Source organism: Lygodium microphyllum, chromosome 19 (assembly GCF_053477565.2).
Source record: "Lygodium microphyllum isolate KBCC chromosome 19, Lygodium_microphyllum_v1.1.10, whole genome shotgun sequence".
Lineage (NCBI taxonomy): Eukaryota > Viridiplantae > Streptophyta > Polypodiopsida > Schizaeales > Lygodiaceae > Lygodium > Lygodium microphyllum.
In genome coordinates, this window is record NC_141153.1 from 31,236,788 (window position 1) to 31,255,941 (window position 19,154).

Sequence of the window (19,154 nt, forward strand, 5' to 3'; positions counted from 1 at the left end):
GTCCGGGGGCCGCGGAAGCGGCCCCTGGCTGGGGGGTCCCAGGGGGGCCAGCGGCCCCCCTGGCGGGGGTCCGGGGGCAGCGCCCCCGGCCCGATGGTAAAGGGAATATTCCCTGGAATATTCCCTGGCCGACTAGTGGAGGCTCATATGGTAGGTCGGTCAGCAGGCCGACCTAACGACCTTCGCGGGCTATAAAAGCTAAACCCCTTCGCAGCCATCTCACACTGATCTTTCACCCAGTCAGAGTTGTTGTTCCAGCTAGCCTTAAGCTCTTCACCTATCTTCTGTCTAGATCGCCATCTAAGCTTCACACAGTGGAAGCGCACGGGTGGACAGAGCCATCTTTGTATCAGTTGTTTGGAGTTAAAGAATTTTACTGATTCTCCTCTTATCTGTTGTGTACTCTCTATCTCTTTCTCAGATTCTGTTCGCTGCGCCGTGTAATATTTTACATGGTATCAGAGCCCAGGGGGCTCTAGAGATCGGAGAGAGTGCAAGAGGCAAAGGCTTCAACAGCAAAGAGAAACGATGTCGACTCCGGGAAGCAGTTCTGGCGCATCAGGAAGCGGTGCAGGAGGTGGTGCTGCTGTACCGGCTATTCAAACACTGAGGATTCGTCCACCAACCTTCAGCGAAGGCAAGTTAGATGGTACAAACTACACCTTGTGGAAGTTCAAAATTACTACTATCCTTGATTCTTATGAGCTTCTGGAGACTGTGCTGGGGACTGACGCAGAACCACAGCCTACCCCCGACCCATCAAATCCTAGTGTGATGATTCCTCCGAATGCAGATCTCCTACGAGCTTGGAAACGAAGGAATGCAGATGCATTGTGTGCCTTAGTTACAAGCTGTTCTGACAGTGTTTTGACTCTGATTCAGCATACAACCAAAGCGTCAGAGGCTTGGAATGTACTAAGGAGTCAGTATGAAACACGAAACCAAACAAGGATTCAAAACTTGGAGAATCAACTAGCAGCGGAGAAGTTTGCTGAAGGAGAGACGGTTGAAGCATTCATCACTCGGATTAAGAATCTGCGCGACCAGATGGCTGGCGCTGGGATACAAAAGACTAGCGAAGAGCTAGCTCGGAGGTGTCTTCGGATTTGTCCACAAAAGTTTGATGGACTAGTAACTGCCCTTAATACTCAGGTGAGACCTCAAGCTTTGACTTTTGAGGAGTTTTGTGCATTATTAATGGAGGAGGAGTTGAGGCTGAAAGCCCGAGAAGGAAGCAACAATGGAGATGCTGCATTCTCTGCCAATGCAAAAGGCAAAGGTGTTTCCTCCACCAAAAATGATGGTGACAAAAAGAAAAAGGGCGGCAAGAAGAAGTTTCAAGGAGAGTGCTTCTACTGTAAGAAGAAAGGACATGCAATTGCAGATTGTCGTGTCAAGAAGGCAGATGAAAAGAATGGTACCCTTAAAACTAAAGGGAAAGAGACAGCCAATACGGCTGAAGCAGAGTTGGAATTATTCATGGCGACCATTGAGGAAGTGTGCTCCTCGGCGCAAGAAGAATCTACCACTGACTCTTGGGTGTTGGATAGTGGGGCCTCCCGTCACATGACCAACAAGAAAGGTCTATACAGTTCTATGCAGCCTCTACAAGAATCCATCACTGTGACGGTTGGAAATGATGCTAAATGCCCTGCTGCGGGCACAGGTACTATTTCTTTTGTTGCTGCAAATGGTGAAGTCAAAAAGCTTTCAAATGTGTTGTATGTTCCCGAAATCAGGAGAAATCTCTTATCAGTTGCTGCCATAACTGATCTTGGTCATGAAGTGAGGTTCAAGAAGACAGGTGCAGAAATTATTGATAGTGCTGGCACAATTGTTGGCAAAGGAGAAAGGAGGAACAACCTGTATGAGCTAAGTGCTCTTACAGCCACCGCTGGAGTGGGCACAAGTAAGCTTTGGCATGAAAGGTTTGGACACATCGGATTTGCAGTATTGAAGGAGATGCAAAAGCAAGGTATGGTTGCTCACCTACCTACAATAACTGAATTGAAGGAACCATGTGAAGCTTGTATGATGGGCAAGCAACAGAGAAAGGCATTTCCACAAGAAAGCAAGAATAGAGCACATGCTCCTCTAGAGTTGGTGCATGCTGACTTGTGTGGTAAGATGCCTACACAGGCCTTGGGGGGATCTTCTTATTTTATGTTGATTGTCGACGACTACAGTAGGAAGATGTGGGTGTACTTCCTTCGTGATAAGGCTCAAGCTTTTGGTAAGTTTAAAGAATGGCTAATACTTGTTGAGAATGAAACAGGGAAAAGTGTGAAGAAATTTAGAACAGATGGTGGTGGTGAGTTCAACTCAAAGGAGTTTGAAGGCTTTTGCAAGAGCAAAGGGATCAAGCGTCAATTGACGACGCCTCACACACCTCAGCAAAATGGTGTTGTGGAACGCAGGAATCGTACCATTGTGGAGATGGCAAGATGCATGCTAAAGGGCAAGGGATTGCCTAACCATTTTTGGGCTGAAGCTGTTAATACTGCAGTCTACATTCTAAATCGGAGCTACACAAAGGCTCTCAAGGGAAAAACACCTCATGAGGCTTACACTGGTAAGAAACCATCTGTTTCACATTTCAGAATTTTTGGATGTGAATGTTATGCACATGTTCCAGATGAGAAGAGAAACAAGTTACAACCAAAAAGCAGAAAATGTATCTTCTTGGGTTATAGTGATGAGCAGAAGGCTTACAAGTTATATGACCAAGAGGCAAAGAAGATCATCGCGAGCCGTGATGTGGTGTTCAAGGAGGAGCCGCATACAGTGGAGGAGGAGAAGGCAAGGTCTTCCACTTTATCATCAAGCGAAGAAGTAGTCCACTATGAACCTGTCCCGAGAGCTATCCCTATCCTTAAGGAGGAGGAAGCATCATCTTCAGATGATGAGGAAAAAGTTCACCAACCTGACATCACCCCACCGGAAAAGCCATTGCCGCGCTGGGTGAAGCAGCTCTATGACCACAATAATCCTATGCCTGCATCTGTTGAGGAGAAGGCAGACGGACCAAGGAGGTCTCAGAGAATAGAGGAGCAAAGGAGGGCTTCTGCTCACATAGTCAACATGGCCTTGATGGTTGAGATTATGAGAGAAGTAAAGGAGCCAACTGACTTAGAAGAAGCACTTGCAGATCCATCATGGAAGGCTGCTATGCAGGCGGAGTATGACAGCATAATGAAGAATGACACTTGGGAGCTAGTGGATCGGCCAGCAAAGCGGAAGATTATTGGCACCAAGTGGATCTGGAAGGTAAAGTACAAGGCTGATGGTACCTTAGAAAAGTACAAAGCTAGACTGGTTGCCCAAGGATTTTCACAAGTTGAAGGGTTTGATTTTCAAGAGTCATTTGCCCCAACTGCCAGAATGACCACTATTCGCACGGTACTTGCAGTGGCTGCCCACAAGAAGTGGCCAGTGTACCAAATGGATGTTAAGTCAGCGTTCTTAAATGGTGACCTCAAGGAGGAGGTGTACGTGGCTCAGCCACCAGGGTTTGAGGCCCCCCATTCTGAGAACAAAGTGTGTAAACTGAAGAAGGCATTGTATGGGCTGAAACAAGCCCCCAGAGCATGGTACCAACGGATAGATAGGTTCTTTTTAAACCTAAACTTCAAAAGATGTGCCTCAGATGCTAACTTGTATGTTTACAGGGATGGTAAAAAGTCTGCAGTGATTGTCCTATATGTGGACGACCTTCTTATTACAGGTGACTATGAAGATATGATCAACCAAACTCGAAAGGCTTTGAGTTTTGAGTTTGAAATGACAGACTTGGGCTTGCTGCACTATTGTTTGGGGATTGAAGTCTGGCAAGAGCCAGGAAAGATCTTCATCTCTCAGAAGAAGTATGCATGGGAGATCTTGAAGGCATTTGGCATGACCGAGTGCAAGGAGATAGCTACACCTATGGAGGTGAATGTAAAGTTATCCGTTGAGGATACATCAGCACTAGCAGACATTGGGAGGTATAGGAGGTTGGTCGGCAGTCTAATCTACTTGTGTAACACCAGACCAGATATCAGTTTTGCTGTTGGTGTTTTGAGCAGGTTCTCAAACAAACCTCATGAGAGTCATTGGAAGGCTGGGATGCGGGTGCTCAGATACTTGAAGAAAACTCTTGACTATGGTATCACATACAGTTTCGGAACTTCTCTTGTGGGGAACTGTGACTCAGATTGGGCAGGAGACATTGATTCCAGGAAGTCAGTTTCTGGTTATTGTTTCTCTTTGGGTTCAGGAATTTTCTCTTGGATTAGTAAGAAGCAACCAACAGTGGCATTGTCTTCTACCGAAGCAGAGTACAAGGCAGCTTGTTTTGCTGCATGTGAGGCCGTATGGTTGAGAAGGATTCTATGGCATATGGGAGTGCAGGATGAAGAACCAACTGTGCTGAGATGTGACAATCAGAGTTGCATCGCCATTGCCAAAAATCCAGTGTTTCATGCACGCACCAAACATATAGAGATCCAGTATCACTATGTGCGTGATTTGATGGAGGATGGGATAGTGGAATTGGTCTACTGTCCAACAGAGGAGAATGGAGCAGATATCTTCACCAAAGCACTTACGAAGGATCTGCTTCAAGTTCATCTTCAGAGACTCGGCATTGGGCCGAGGAGATAGTTCACCTATGGGTGGACATTGAGGGGGGGTGTTAGATATGATCAATGCCCCACCCTCATTAGGTGCTACCAATGATCCATGGTGCTCAAAGTTGTAAGGCCCCCATTATGAGGAGAAGCCAAATGTGAGCCCGGACATTGGTTGAGTCCTGACTTGTATATCAGATGAGGTCTATGTGACCGGATGGCAAAAAGGTGACTGTTGTGGGTCTAATCTTTGGGTTAGACGGAGTGGTTAAGCTGGTAGCAACTCGAGGCACATTGCATTGAGTTGCGTGGTAAGGGAGTTAAAAGGGGCCCCTATTGTGGGGTCCGGGGGCCGCGGAAGCGGCCCCTGGCTGGGGGGTCCCAGGGGGGCCAGCGGCCCCCCTGGCGGGGGTCCGGGGGCAGCGCCCCCGGCCCGATGGTAAAGGGAATATTCCCTGGAATATTCCCTGGCCGACTAGTGGAGGCTCATATGGTAGGTCGGTCAGCAGGCCGACCTAACGACCTTCGCGGGCTATAAAAGCTAAACCCCTTCGCAGCCATCTCACACTGATCTTTCACCCAGTCAGAGTTGTTGTTCCAGCTAGCCTTAAGCTCTTCACCTATCTTCTGTCTAGATCGCCATCTAAGCTTCACACAGTGGAAGCGCACGGGTGGACAGAGCCATCTTTGTATCAGTTGTTTGGAGTTAAAGAATTTTACTGATTCTCCTCTTATCTGTTGTGTACTCTCTATCTCTTTCTCAGATTCTGTTCGCTGCGCCGTGTAATATTTTACACTGTTAAGTAAGGGCACATGGTATATCTCCTGGAAACGTTCGAAATGAAGAGTGGACTTTGTTCGTTTGTTTTATATGTTGAGCAACGCATCAAGGGGCCAATCCGTGCAATGTAGGAGAGCTGCAATGGGGCCGCGGTGTTTCTACCGAGAGGTTGCCTCCATGTATGTGATCATGGCATTGCCAATGTGTGTGGGTTCTCCCTCTGTGGAGTTTATAGAAAGAGAAACATTGGACTACAAAACGATGAAACTATAAACGCATAGATCAGGCTTTAGGGCAGTTTGTCCTTTAGCATTAGATTGACGCTCCTGGTCTGCAAGGCCGTGAGGGTGTGTTTGTCTGTTATGAGCATGAGGTCTGGCTAGTGCCATAGCCAGTGTTGGGGCCCATTTCAGGTCCCATCATGGAGGAAGGACAGAGACGAACACACATGTTAATGACAAGGTTGGAGGAAGGAGAGCAACAAACGTAGGCAAACAAGGTCCGAGGAGTGAAGCATCACTTTAGATTCAAAGAAGGGGGAAGAGAGAGAGACAAGCAAACACATACAAGGTTGTAGGAATTGAAGGCGATGTCAAATGAGCTCTGAGCACTGTTGCCATGTGTTGAGAGAATGAAAGGAAAAGAAAATGGAAAAGGGATAAGAAAATGGCATTAAAGACTCATACATGAGTAATAATAGTATTGAATCTCTCATACATTGAAAATTTTGAAGAGAGAAAACGGTAGTGGCGGCTAATGGGTCCTTCATACATCCATAATTCCCATGCAACTCCATGTTTTGACATCATGATCTCGTGGGTCCTTGCCACATGGTTAGCTACTCCATGATTTGACATCAAGAGATCGATTTTTCTACGATAATTTATTTGTTTACTTGAATAAGAGAGGCAATAATTTTAACACTACCTAAAACACATAGCCACATATGGTGATGCATGTCCAATGTTAAATTTTATCCTTTAGAGAAATTAGTCTGTCATAGCCACCTATGATGATACATGTCCAATGTTAACTTTATCCTTTAGATGAGATATTTAGACTCGAAATCAAGTTTGACCCATGAGCAAAACCCATGGCTATCTTGGATGGAACTAGAGTTTGAGTCTCAAAGAGAGTTCTTTCACTAACCAAGCCCGAGAACTTAAGTTGAAGCCTCAAATTGAGCAATGCCTATCAACTACTATTGGGGTTATATTGGGTTCCATTTGTTTGCTTGAAAGATACCATGCAACTCTTATGGGCTATAGATTGTCAATCCTTAGACAAAACTTCAAGCTCAAACTTGAATTCAAGCCTCTCAATGAAGCTCATTGGTATCCTACCTAAGAATAGATTTTGAACCTCAAAGAGGCCCTTTAACCAACCAATAGGCTTAAGAACATCAAAGAGAATGAAAGGGAAGTGGAACCCAGGAGGAAGAAGCTTGGCGGTTAGAGCTATGGTAGATGGAGAGCAACAGCCAAGAGAGAGAGAGACTCAAAAGTGGAAACTCCAACAACCACAATGTGTGGCCGAGGCCTTCCTTTATTCAAACTGTCACTAAAAGAATAAAGAATAAGTAACTGTGACAGGCACCTACCACCTGCAGTGTACAGTGGCGGGTACTGTCAATGTAGTAATACATGGGCGGCTAGGTGGAGACACCTTTACCCCCAACAACCTCCCGCTTAAAGGCGAATCTGCCTCAGTGAGAGAGAAAAAGGAAAGACAGTACAACATGTAAACATGTACAACAAGATGAGGAAAAAGACGTCATCTCATCCAATGCCCATCAATCTCCCGAGGAAGGTAAAGCGCTTGGTACTGAGGCTCTTCGTGAGCAAGTCTACAGGATTCTACTCAATCGAAATCTTGACAAGGTCAACAAATCTGTCCTCAATGACCTTGCAAATGAAGTGATACCTCACCTCAATATGTTTCGTCTTCGCATGGAAGACCGGATTCTTGGCCGGATTCTTGGCCAACTGAATGGCACTCATAGAATCTGAATGCAGTGTAGGCATAACATCTGTCATACCAAGGTCTGCAATTAAACGGCCTAACCAAATAACCTCCTTGCAAGCCTTTGTGGCTGCAATATACTCAGCCTCTGTAGTAGAAAGAGTTGTATGCTTCTACGCCATGGACATCCAAGAGATAGCCCCTCGAGCATAAGTGAACACATAGCTAGAAGTGGACTTCCTACTATCTGCATGTCCTGCATAATCAGAGTCAGTGTACCTCATGACTCCTGTATCCTGACTGCCATAGCAAAGGCACATATTTGTTGTGCCCTTCAGGTACCTCATGATACCCTTCACAGCATCCCAATGTTTATTGCCATGTGTAGCCATATAATGTGCCACAACCCCAACTACAAAAGCTATATCTAGACGAGTGGCTATCATGGCATACATAAGACTATCCACGGCTGATGCATAGGGAATCTTGGCCATCTCAGCCCTCTGCTCATCTATCTGCGAACAATCAGCCTGTGAAACCTTCACATGAGAAGGTAATGGACAGCCAATAGGCTTAACATCTTGTATGCGAAAGCGCTCAAGGACTTTATGAATGTACTCCTTCTCTGACGACAAATAGAGTAGTCTCTGAGATCTATTGCGCGTAATGCACATACCAAGTATATGAGAGGTTTGTCCCAGATCTTTCATCTCAAAGCTCTTATTGAGATGAGCCTTCAGAGCATCTAGCTCCTCATGAGTTGTCCCTGCTAAAAGCATGTCATCCACATAGAGTACCAAAATTAGTAAAGAACCGTCGCGGGATTTTTTCCTATACAAGCACGGATCCATAGCACTCCGGTTGTAGCCTTGTGGCTGCATGAATTCATCAAACTTATGGTACCATTCCCTAAGTGCCTGCTTCAATCCATATAGAATCTTCTTTAGCTTGCATACTAGGTGTTCCCTGCCAGGGTCTGCAAAGCCCTTAGGCTGCTCCATGTAAATCTCATCATGCAAGTCCCCATGTAAAAAAGTCGTCTTGACATCCATCTGGTACAAGTCCATGTCAAGCTATGCAACCAAGGCCAAGACTAAGCATAGGGTGGTCATCTTGACCACAGGAGAAAAGACTTCATCAAAGTCAACACCATGCTCCTGCTTGAAACCCTTAGCAACCAATCGAGCCTTGAATGCCGGCTTGGGGTGTCCACGGGCACTTTTCAGCTTATACACCCACTTGCATGGCAAAGCCTTCTTACCCTAAGGCAAGGAAACCAAATTCCAAGTGTGATTCTTATGCAATGAGTCAAGCTCAGACTGCATAGCCCTCTCCTAAGAGTGACAATCACCCATGCGCATAGCCTCATCATAAGTGAGAACCAGTACATATAATCTATAGAGGGCACAAAACGTCACAAGGTCGTCTATCTCTAATAGAGCACCTCAACCCAGGCTCTGTTGCCTGACCGACATCCTGTCGAACATCAACACGTCTAACATCTGGGCCATGGGCATCAGGTGATGCTGCATGCTATCTAGCTGGCCGTGGAGTGGGGGCTAAACGGGAGCATGTGGCTCCTCCTGAAAGATAACTCTGCGTACCTCAACTACTTTCTCATTACATATGCATTTTGTCCTCATGAAAGATGGCATCATGACTACGGATCACTTTCCGCGCCTACGAATCCCATAGACGATAATCCATCTCTCCTACATCTCCATAGCCAATGAAAATGCATTTGATACTTTTAGGATTTAGCTTATTGCGTTTGTCCTTGGGTACATGGCAGAATGCCTCATATCCAAAGACACATAAATGATCATAAGAGGGGGGCTTGCCTACCCATACCTCCTCTGCAACCTGAAAGTCAATGCCACTGCTAGGTGACGTGTTAATGAGATGCACTGCAGTAGTAACTGCCTCAGCCCAAAAGTGTTGCGGTAAGCCAGCATGGCTAAGCATGCTACGGACCCTTTCCTGAATGGTCCTATTCATGCATTCAGCCATACCATTCTAGGGACGGGTGTAAGGGGCGGTCAACTGACGCTTAATACCCCACTCATCACAAAATTGCTCAAAAGCACGTGATACATACTCACTCCCATTATCAGACCTTAGGCATTTGAGCCTTTTCCCAGACTGGTTCTCTACCAATGCAAGCCAACGTTGAAATGTGTCTAAGACATCGGATTTTCTCTTGATGGGATAAGCCCAAACCTTATGTGAGTAATCATCTATGAAAGTAACAAAGTACTTTGCCCCACCAAGTGACTTACAAGGCATGGGCCCACTTACATCTAAGTGCACAAGAGCCAAGGGCTCACCCATGTGTTTCTTACAAAACTTTTTATGCATATTTCTAGTCTTCCTGCCATACACACAATGATCACAAGAATCAAAATGTGAAGAGTCAAAAGGCGGAAGATACTGCAAAGCACGGAGCATTTTCATTCCTTTAAGAGGCATATGCCCCAAAATGAGCATGCCAAAGGGATACATGGGGAATAGAACCCACAGACAAAACATGATCCAATGTAGCTCCAGATACAAGTAAGGGATAGAGACTGCCAGACTTGGCACCTCTTGCAAGCACAAGCCTTCCATGAGTAATCTTCCATGCAGAGTCTCCAAAAGACACAAAATACCCTGCATCATCAAGCTGTCTAGCTGACATAAGGCTGCGAGTCAACGCACGTACATGGTGTACATCATGCAAAACAAAAGAGCGGCCAGAAGGAAACTACAGCCTAACATCTCCAATGCCCACAATGTCAAGAGACCTGTCATCACCAAGACACACAGAACCAGGCATGGTACGATAGGTATGAAACCAATCTCTGCAGGGTGTCACATGAAAGGATGCACCTGAATCCAAGAGCCAGCAAGTGCAAACATAGAATGTATCTGAGAAGCCTGTAAGGTATCGCATGAAGAAGCTGCAAGTATGTAATCATCATCTGAATCAGTGGCCTGCATGACATTAACCTCTTCTATCTTCACACTAGACTTTGGAGGTACAATACTACGCTCAGAAGACTTTTATGTACTTTTTCTTTTCCCTTTTCCTTGCACTTATCATCGCCTATTTTATGGCACTACAGCCTAATATGTCCTGCTTTTCCACAATAATGACAGGTAAGGTCAGACTTCCATGGGACTTACTACAACCACGAGACTTAGACCTAGACTTCTAAGAGTCCCTGCCCTTATGATCATTATCATGCCTACCATGTCTGCCACCTCTAACGGTCAATGCATGTGAAGAGTGGGAAACATCATTGTTTCTCCTGTTGATTTCCTCAGTCAATAAAGCACTCTCAACATCTTTGATTTTCAGCCCATCAAGCTTGTTCATGCATATGGCAGTACTAAAGACATCCCATGATTCAAGCAAGGTGCCAAGCAGAAACAACGGGTGCAAGTTGTCTTTGAACTCAATACCTTGTGGCAACAGGCTCTTCATGATAGCATAAAACTGACTGAAATGAGATGATAGGGAGGTCCCCTCCTTCATGCGAAGGTCCATTAACTGCTTCAACCAATACATCTCTGACGCAGGACTCTATTGTGCATAGAGCTCCTGAATCTTCTCCCATAAATCCCATGCACTCGAATTCTCATCTTCAACAACATTATGATGGACCTCTTCTGAGAGTGACAAAATAATGATAGACTTGCATAGTTCATCAACTTCCATCCCAACATCATCATCCATATCCTCAAGTTTGACACCCTTGAAACGCAAGGGTTTAATTTGTAAATTTTGCACCAAAACCTGCCATATTTGGGACTTCCAATACCCATAGTTGGTACCATACAACTTGGCAATGTTAAAGAGAGCAATGTCTTTTAGATGACCAATCATACTGTCCCAAATCAATGCAAAAAAGCAAAATTGCAGGTTGATGTAATTAGCAGAAAATGCACTAAAACCATTGCTAAAACTGGTTGAAAGAGTGGATTTCACCAAGAGAAGCACCTGTCCACCAAATATGACCAAGATAACATCAAATAGTAAGCATTACCCTCATAGAAGTGCTCAAAATCTGCAGATTTCAGCTTGTTGTAATAAATGACTGCAGTATGTAAAACTGTCCCAAAATGAAGCAATCATTGATACATAAGTCACTGCAACTGCCAGGTGGCAAGATACATCCAACAATGAGTGTCCAGGAGCAAGAAGGTACCAGGAATTGTCAAACCAATCAGGCAAAAGACATCTCATAGGTCTAGAAGTCATGCATGTAATGGGTCTCGGGGTAAGAGAAGAGACCAAGCACAAGCACAACTAATAGAGCAAGAAGCTCAATACATAACCATCCAAGATGCATACAAAACTGACAAACTTGTAACAGATAGGTGCAGGCCCCAATAGGTGTATCAAATTAGCCCATTACAAACTAACTGCAGACATAAAGCTCTCAAGAGAGCAAATGCATATAACTATCCCACAAGCTCAAGCTCAAGTGTAAATAAGACTCAGTGTACATCTGAATATACCAAGAGGCTCCCACTGGAAGTAAATTCACATGCAAAGAGAGCAAGTGACGCTCTAAAACATCGAATACATAGCATCAGACATGCCAAATCCCAGTAGGGTACATCCGGAGCATAAATCCCAAGCTATCTCAGACCCGTAAAGAATAAGCCTGAAAGCGCCAAAGAGCATGTAATTGACAAATGTAATGCCCAGTAGATTCAAAATTCTCAAATACATTTGAAGACAAAGCTCCAAGTAACTGTCAAGCATGGGCAAACCAAGTGGCATCCATATCTAACCAAAGCATAAATGCAAGAAGCCTAAATGTCAAGTAGTGACAATAGGCATAGATTGGTCCAAAGCACGCCAACTGAAGCCAAATGCCAATGAATAACGACCAAGTTGGAGCCTAATCCAAGCTCAAAAGCATTCCAAAACCAAGAAGAAGCATTTGACAACCTCCAAATACATCGGTATGATCATTCAAACCTCTAGTAAGCACCCCATATCCATGAACCAATACATACACCAAGTAAATGAGCTTCAACCCATTGTATTACAGCAAGCAATTTACTATTAAATGAAGCTCAAACGGTGCTCAAATCTGCTCCAAATCAGCCCCAAAGCATAGGCATGGCATCCCATAACATCAGAGCATCACCAGGCATCAATAGGCATCAAACGGGCAATGCCAAGAAGCATTAAACAGTAAATGTCAAGTGTTGCCCTGTTTTGACAGTCCTCAGATTGTGTATATAGTAAGGGCTGAAGGGGAAAGCACTCAAATCGATCACCGGGAACCAAGCACTGATGCCGGGGAGTCCAACAACGATCGGGAAGGTTGCCAAGAGTGTCGGGAAGCCGAGGAAGAGCAGGGAAATGCATGGTGCAGGTCAGCCCAGCCCCCTAAAAATGCCTCAAATTTTTCCTTGCCTGTTTCTGGGGGTTGGGGGGTCTTCAACAATCCTCGGGGGCACTTGGCAATGTCGAGAGGGCTTCAATGCAGCCCGGGAAGAAGCCGATGAAGGTGCGGAAGCTCGGGGAGGAGGCGGGAGATCAAAACATACTTGCAAATGAAGGTGCCATGGCTGCCATTAAAGCTCGGGTTGAAGCTCTTCAAATATGGGCTGAAGAGAATGCCGAGCAAGCTCCAATGCCTTTGCTCTGATACCAATTGAAAGGGAAGTGGAACCCAAGAGGAAGAAGCTTGGCGGTGAGAGCTATGGTAGATGGAGAGCAAGAGCCGAGAGAGAGAGAGAGAGAGAGAGAGAGAGAGAGAGAGAGAGAGAGAGAGAGAGAGAGAGAGAGAGAGACTCACAAGTGGGAACTCTAACAACCACAACGTGTGGCCAGGGCCTTCCTTAATTCAAACTGTCACTAAAAGAATAAATAATAAGTGACTATGACAGGCGCCTGCCACCTGCAGTGTGCAGTGGCGGGTACTGTCAGTGTAGTAATACACGGGCGGCTAGATGAAGGCGCCTTTACCCCCAACAGAGAAGTGTAACCATGCCTTAGGCAAACTTGATATCCATTCTCTAGAAAGCATTGTGAATTTGTGACCATTTTCTAAGGCTCAACCTAAATTTCAAGCTGTGAATTGAGACTATCTTGAAGCTTCACCCTTCTACGAGGCTCAAACTAAAGTTTGAGCCTAGAATGCAATTGTTTGCCAACAATCAATGTAATTTTATTCTGAAACCATACAATGAAAATTTTAGCACATGCAATCAATATGCTCCAATGGAAATTTCAACACATGTAGATCTATTAATGAGCTTCACTCATTTTTTCTTTGGTTTTTGCAAGGATTGGAGGGTCTAAAACAAGGTGATTCAATGTTTCTGGTTGATGGTTGTTCAAGAAAGACACAAAGGGTTGTTCACTCTTGATCAATCTCAAAGGTGTGGATTTCAGTTAATCGATGCAACATGTATGGCCATACATGTCCTTGAGAGCTTTGATTATACATTATTGATTCCATTTATGACAATGGATGAAAGATACATGTCTCAAGTTTTTGAAAGCATTATCAAATGGCCATTGAATGGCATTATCATCGACAAAGACAAAGTTGGTACAAGAGACAACATTTTTTAGGAAACAAATGTTGAGCAAGAAGATGGCTTCATAGATAGAGAGAGTTGGAAAAAAAAAGGAGTCATCCTATGGGATGACAATAGATCCACAAAACTTGGTGAAAGTGTGGTTTTGTTGGTCTACCCATATGAGGCCATAAACTATAGCAAACTAGGGGAGAGTAACTTGGGTGTCGTTGTTGAAGGAACCTTCGATCCATCAAAACCAAGTGAAATGGATGTGTTAAGTTTGAATTTAGTTGCCCATTAGTCAAATCACTTTTGAGAATGGTGAACCCTTGAGAGATAGGAAACCATGTTCTACTATAGCATTGAAGATGAAAGGATGGAAGAAAATATTGATCTCTTTGAGAAACTAGATGGTTTTAGCTATGAAGATGAAGATAATGTCATTTTTCATAACAATGACAATAGTATTGAAGCTAAGAGTGACAATACAGAAGTAGGTTTTCTCCTTCAAATTAAGGATGCCAAAGGAGAGGATTCCATGATTAGTGATTTTGATAGCATAGATGGGACACTAAAGAAACGAAGTTATGTGCATAGAGTAAGGATTCAAAAAACAAACAGGAACCCTGCATTTGGTAAAAGATATCCATCAAGTTGCAACGATTGATTGTTGTGAACAAAGATGTTGTCAAATTGGTGATAGATCCAAAATCATGCAAGCAAGGTCAAACTTTTGGGGATAGAGCTATTCTAGTCAATGCACATATATACTAGACTATATGAGCATGGCCTATGAAATTCTAAGACAAGGACTAATCTGAGTTTACATTTGATGGAAAAAATATTTGTAATAAAGCATGGCATGTAATGCATGGCATAGGGAAATCAATAGTCTACAGGCTCAAAAAAAAATTCATAGATGGTGCAAGGGACTCCTGTCATAGAACACACGAATAATTAGGAAGGTTATGACACATGTAGAGATGGAAAAATTGCTCATACAAGGCTTCATTGAAAATAATGCAAATCAAATGCTACCCAAGTCAAGAACATTTATGCATCTGGGTCGTGAAATACAACGAGTGCTACCATCAATGTACAAACAAGTTGATTTGTGTAAAAGTGAATGACACTTTGGTCACACTCAACTACAAAACGCTATCACATCCAACTTTCTCAAGGTTGTGGAACTCAATCTTCAAGACAATCTCTTTATCACAAAGTAGTATGTTCTCTAAATGTAATGTTTGCACATCAATAAAGGTCAAGCTGGAGTCAACTAGGAATCAAGAGGAGCATGCCACATACTTTGCACAAAGGAAACCACACATGTTGCAACAAATGAGTTGTAGAAATCTATACTATGCGTGGAGAAGCTTGTCAAAAATGTGCCAAACACGTTCTTGTGCATTATACATTATAAAATGGACCAAAGTAAAATGACTATACCACAAATCAAACCAATTCCTAAATCACTAAATGGTGTTGAGAGGCTTCCAATATCCTTGACAAGAATGCTCACACATGGACATGGACAATTTGCTTATGGTCACTTTGCATTGAGGTTATGCCCAAGTGATTCCAACTTCACAATTGCATCTCTCTCAAAATGCATGAGGAATTTGGAAAGAAAAGAGAAACACGTATATGGTGACTTGCGCACAAAAAACTCATATGTTTCATCTCAAATAAATCTTTTTGATTGTGTTTTGTATACTACAATGCTTTATTACCACATGAAAATCACAAAGAGAAAAACAAGTATTGCAATGTACAAAGTGCTACCAATTATCCCATTATGAATGTAAGCACAAATGAGAACATACAAAATAATTTGTTTAGATAGATAAATGTATGCCCCCATATGCAAAGCCTTAGTAATGCAAATGTACAAGAAGGAGAGCCCTTTGAATCAAGGATTGATAATAACATAACTTTGAATGAAGGTTGCATATCATCAAATCCAAGGACATTCAAGATTTTGCCAAGAACATTGCTATCTCAGCTTGACAATTGTGGCTCTAAAAACAAGAATTAATATGTATTTGCCTACCTATCACTATTGGTTGTACGAGGGATGTTCGACATGGTACAGCTTGGATTTCTTATGGTTGGCCACACTTACGAGGACATTGACACGTTATTCAATCACTTTTCTAGAAAGCTTAGGAAAAAAACCACCTTTACATTCCCACATTTGATGAAGATATCTACGGAAATGTTAGCATGCATCTTGCACCATTTATCTTGCAAAGGGTGGCAAACTTTAGAATAATTGTAAAAGAGTGCCTACATGATGGATCAAATAGCCTAGTGGGTCATTCAAAGCCATTGCAAATTAGATTCTACATGAGTGATGGCATACCTCTAATGCAATACAAAGTACACCCCAAAAATATTGACTCAATACCACAAATTGGTATATAGTTATGGAAATGAAATGACCAAGGAGGACCCAAGCTTCCTAAAGGTGTCCCACAAGTATTGCCACCCTTTGAGTATGTGAAAAACAATGAGAAACTTGTGGAAGGCTTAAAAAGATATATCAATTGGTGGAAAGACCACTTGCAAGACAAAGGAGAGAAATCTAGCTATGCTATTTGGAACAAACCAATGCTCATGTATTGGGAGAATGTGATTCAATCTATGCAAACACCTAGAACAAGGGAGTGTACTTTATTTCATGACTTTTGGCCAAGGAGTATATGCACACATGATACGACTTTAGAGCTTTAAACAAAAGACATTCCAAAAAGAGGACTTGAAAAAATGATGCACACTATTGTGGTCCAATGCACAGTTAACCTACTAAGGAGTTCAACCCAACAGTTGATGTGGCGATGGGTGACTTTGTCCTTATATAACCTTGTAATGCAAACTATCCAATATGGCTAGGAGTGACAACAACTGGTGTTGATCAAAACAAAGAGTTGGAAAACTTCTTGAAAGTTAAGATATACTATTGGGCACCAATTTCAAAGAGAAGAATGTGAGTGATATGGAGGTTTCTAGGAATTGTTGGAACAAGTATTGGCAAGAGACAAAAATGTTCCACAACATTGGGAAGGCACTAGTTGCATCATTTGGGCATGGAAGCCCATGGGTGGAAAACAACCTAACAAAGAAAAGATTCCAAAGTCTGTAATACTCAAGGCCAAAGAGGATCTAAAAACTAGATCAAGTCGAGGCTTCATCAAATGTAAGCATTGATGAGGAGGTTTGATTGACTAGCCTTGCTTAGAAATGCATACATGCAAGCTTATAGCAACGCTTCACAGAAAATCATGGAAAATGTAATCTCTGAGTAATGTCATGGAATTTCCTTTGCAATTTATTGAAGAATTTCACATCACTTAAACTTTGTTTTTTGTTCAAGAAGTGATCATAGTCACTCGCTTAATGAGTACATCTCATGACAAGTTAAAGGAATGTGTATGGCCATTTACGTGAGCTACTCTAGGATGTGTAGAAACTTCATAATGTATGTGTGTGTGTGTGCAACAATGTGCATACATATGCCAGTTTAAAATGTTGAGACAAACAATACTAGTTCCTTTAAATGCATTAACATCTACTAAAGGAAGTGTCACAAACTCCCTGTGTGTAACACCATAGCACAATATAACCTCTCCTCAACAACTTGTAACATAAAGAATTGTTCCAAATTTGTGAATTTTTCCTAAACTTCCTAAATATGTCTTCTTAAGTTTTATTTTTTATCTATACTTTTTACATGTGCAACTAATCATTAAATTTTATTTATCTTTTTTATGATGTGATTGTTAGATTTTATATTTTTCAAAATTGAAACTCAATCAGAACTTACTAAAAAGCATGAAGTGGTAAAAGGACATGCCGACAATGATGATGGAGAGACCAAGAAAGAGTCCAATAGCAGTGATGCTAAAGCATGGACCTAAGCTCACAAACTCCTAGATGTACACCAAGAAAGTGGCAGGAAGACCAAATCCTAGCGCCAAGCAAAATAAAAACTAGTTGAAGAGCCTGAGTGCCCGATCCACTCTTGCTTGTTTGCCTCATCGAACTAGTTTTTCCCCTACGCGAGAGAGAGAGAGAGATTGCACTCAAACAACTTTATTAGTAGTCGAATTAGACTATTCTTGGTTTATCATAAGTTAAAATTAATTATATCAAATTTAATATTAGTTTAATTATTACAATACTATTATTAGTTATTAGTAGAAAAGGCAATACTAGTTTAATTAATAGTAGTATAGTGTTCTAAATTTATTATTAGTATAATTATAAATATAATATTTAGTAAAGAGAGAGAGAGAGAGAGAGAAGTAATGTTACTTTAATTATTAGTACTCTGATGTTCTAGTTAATTAGGTCATTAGTTAGAGTATGTATAGTTAGTATATATTGTAGTTAATAAGTTAATTAGCTAATCAACTAATTAGTTATTAGCTAGTATATAATATTGCAATCAATGCACACACACACACACACTCTGTGTGTGTGTGTGTGTGTGTGTGTGTGTGTGTGTGTGTGTGTGTGTGTGATTAAAGATGAAACTAATAATTATTATACTTAAAATTAATGTAGTTTGCTTATTCGATTCAATCTCATCATTGCAAACTTCACTTTAGCAAAGCCAATTGCAATTTTCATATATGCAATCTTTTAGTGGGTTAAAATCTATTTGTTTTTCTCTTTTATCATAATGAATATTAAAGAAAACTCCACATCTTCTTGAAAGATCAAGGAAAGATATCTTCCTCCATAATTACAAAGCAATTGAGGAATAACACATTCCTCCATAATTATAAAACAATGAAAAGACTCGTGCCAACTCTTTGATATGTTGCTTATATGATATATTTGTGTTTTTTTGTGTTACAGTTATGCTTTTATGAAGTTACAAGTTAATTCCTAACAAAAAAAAATAGTGAAATGTGAAAGTCACATCTGAATTTGACGACCAAGCAACTTTTTAGTTATTGTTTTCGTGTTTTGCAAGGTAGACTATACGACAAGTTTCTAACCAAATCTGATTAGCTTCAAAAACTCGTATGTGTTCATGTAATACATTCCACACTCTTTCAAAATATGTAAAAACAAAGACTTGGACTAAAAACACACATAATTCCACTACCTTAAACATGGTTGCACGTGTCAATCTACTTTTTTTTTTAAAACAAAATTTTAAGAAAGCCTTGACCTTAAATATAGTTACATGTGTCAACCTACTTTTTTTTAAATAGCAAAATATTAAGAAAGCTTTTACCTTTTAAAATTAAAGTAGCACT